Raw genomic sequence first — 3,414 nt, 5'->3', positions numbered from 1 at the left:
ATATATATATATATATATATATATATATATATATATATATACGTTATAAAATATTATAAAAAAAATTGTTAAATTTTTTCAATTTTTTTATCATGATCTGTAAGAATATCATATGAAGATGCAATATGAAATAATTGTTTTATAATATCACATCAGGATGCTTCTTTCACAAACCAATTTTTTTAAACAACTTAATAAAAAATTGGGATATTTAATTAAATTATATAATAAATTATTCAATAAAAAATAATAAAATTAATGGGAGAACTTTTACCTGTGACTCCTCCAAGCAATCCTAGTATCCAAACTCATGTCCTAGCCAGATTTAAGTTAAAAACAGTAAGAACTTTTTACCCGAGTGATTATTTAAAACAAAAAACTATTAACATAGATCAATTTTTAGAAAGAAAATATACTAATTGATATAGCTTATTTCTCAAAAACAACTTCAAACATGAAAAGTTCATTTCAAAATGTGGTTTTATTTTCATTAAAATCATATTTTATTTATTGTTAACTGAACCATGTTGACATTATGAAGTAAAATACGACTTTTATACTACTTGTTGGAAGTCATGTCTTGATATGTTATTAATTAAATTATATATATTGTAATATTAGGCTAAATCTGTCGGCATTTTGATTACACGTGTTATACTTTGACCTTTTACAAATTGTTTAATAGAAGTTGAAGAGACGTGTCAAAGTGGAACGTGGCCTTCACGTGTTTATCTGTTTTTTTTTTTACAGATGGTTTTATTATTAGAATGGGTAGCATTTGAAGAAATTCAAGGATCTCGACAAGTCAAAAAAGAAGTCGTGTGGACTAACTTGTGTATTCATTCATATGTGTCTATTTTGTGTATTCATTGATCATAATGGCAATTAAGGTTGCATGTGTACTCTAATTTTTAAATGTTTATCCACTTTAACACACTCTATTTGTGTTAAGTCATAAATAGACTGATAGGTATTAAATTTAAAAGGTACACTTATTTATGGAAATTGGAAAATAAATAGTCAATTTTATTTTTTACAATCTCAATCTAATTTAAAGTACACATGGATTAAGGAAACAATTGAAAATATCAACTCTGTAACACTGGTTACATTAGAAAACCTTACTCATTTATAACTTAGCCAAACTTACAAGTGAAAGCATTTCTTTTTTTTCTTATAAATCTCCAAACTTTCTTTAAGAACATTCTGATATGTTTTAAGTGTTTTCTTATAAATAAAAGCAAAAGGTATAGATTTTTTTTTTTTAAATAATACTTTTAAAAAATTTAGATATATTTTTAATCTTGAATTCAACACATTTTTGTCATTAAGAAATTCAACTTCCTTTATTATTTATGTTAATAATTAATGTTGTTAAAAATAAATTAAATTTATTTTTCATTCGATTTGGAATAAAATTGAGTTTAAAAAAATTCAAATTTTTTGACACTGTCCAAAATTGAATTTGATTCGTTAAATCAATAAATTATCTCGTTTAATCTATTAATTCGTGATAAAAATGGATTAAATTTAATTTTTTTAATCATTAATAAATGATTAAATGATTAAGTAACGAATTTATAATAAACTAAACCAAATCTGAGTTGATATGACTGCTAATAACCACCACATATTAATAAATGCATGTGTGAAATAGGTATACTAAACTTTTTGTTTAATTACATATAATTTTTTATAGAATTTCTGATGTCAACGGAGGAAAAGAAAATACAAATTTGTTTCCTCTTCATTGGTTAGGTTGTTTATGAAGAAAATTGATTTGACGAGGGAGGAAGTACAAAAATCATCTTCTTCAGTGGCTAGGTTGTGTTCATCAAGGGTCCTACAAATTTTGTTTCCTCTGAAAAATCAAATTTGTTTTTTGAGATTTCCTTTTGTCTCATTTTTTTTCAAATCTTGTTCTCTTGTTCTCCCGTCTATCTCCAAATATGACAACATTCAAAGTTTTTGTTATCGTAATTATGGAAATGATTTCCATGACAACTATAGTTATAACTCTACAAGTTGTCTATCTCCTACTACAACATTCAAGGACGCTTTCTTTCACACCCTCACTTCAAACAACAGCTGTCAACAAAAAATAAAATAAAAATATAAAGATAAACGAGACAAATTTTTTTATTATATCTCATAATTTTATTTTTATTTATATATTTAAAATCAACCAATTATAAATTATTACATAAATCATTATATAAGAATTGTCAAAAAAATATTAAAAACATATTTTCCAAATAACGTTTCAACATGACCCTTTCTTTCACACCCTCGTTTCAAAGTACAACTAACTGTTAAAGAAAAAAAACACATATAAACTCAGACAGAGTTTCAATAAATATTTTAAAAGTTTCAAATTTCTTATCTTAACATGTACACATTTTTAGAAGTATCAAATATATGAATATTTTAAAATTTGAAAAATATTTTAAATTACACATATATATATATATATATATATATTGGGAGACCTAAGTCCCACGATCATCACTGATTATAAAAACAAAAATAAAATAAAGAAAATAAGAAGATAGCGATGATGTATAATGGTTAGTGATAAGAATTTGTAAAATTTGTCACTTTCGCTTAGGATTCACCAAGTGGTTGGTATTTAGCATTTATCTTTTATTGAAGTCAGTATATACTAGCTTGGCTTATTGTGATAACATTATTTATATGGCTCAAAATACCTCAAATAATAATCAAACACATGCATCATGACACCTAATTATGTTTGTTACTAAGCCTAATGAGTTTAAACCAAAATTATATTCATGCACTCTTCTGATAAACATAAGATCTTTCTATCCAAGGTTAGAGAAAAAAAAAGATCATATTTTTAATTTTGTTCTTTTTAAGAGTTACTTTTGCTATGTGAGTTAATCCCAAAAAAGAAAATAGAAAAAAATAAATATTATACTTGCTAACATTTTGCTAGATAAATGTTACTAAAAGTTTTATTTGCATTAGGGCCCATATATATTGTAGAATAAACTTTCTTATTTCTGATTTTGGAATGAATTGTATCATGATATAACTTCGTAATTGCATGCTAGTTTTGGAAGTTTTGTTATTTTGAAATCAAAAATTTCTTCGCACAATGTTGCACGGATCAACATGGTAAGTTGAAACTAGGCTTCCTGATTTTTTTTTTTAAGAATAATTTGATACTATATATTAAGATACTTATAAATTTTTAACATCGTATATGGTAAGGAATTCAAGTGAACGATTAGAAGTCTCATATTAAAATGAAAAATGTATAAAAAAAAATCATTAATTTAATGTTTTAAAATTTTAAATTTGAAAAAATATTATATATATTTATTTATTTACCGATAAGTTGAGACTCATTTGATTCACTTTTCTCGTAGTAGTTATATAAAGGAATTTGTA

The sequence above is a fragment of the Vigna radiata genome, chromosome 5 (genome assembly GCF_000741045.1).
Source record: "Vigna radiata var. radiata cultivar VC1973A chromosome 5, Vradiata_ver6, whole genome shotgun sequence".
Taxonomy (NCBI): domain Eukaryota; kingdom Viridiplantae; phylum Streptophyta; class Magnoliopsida; order Fabales; family Fabaceae; genus Vigna; species Vigna radiata.
This window is presented reverse-complemented; position numbering follows the sequence as displayed.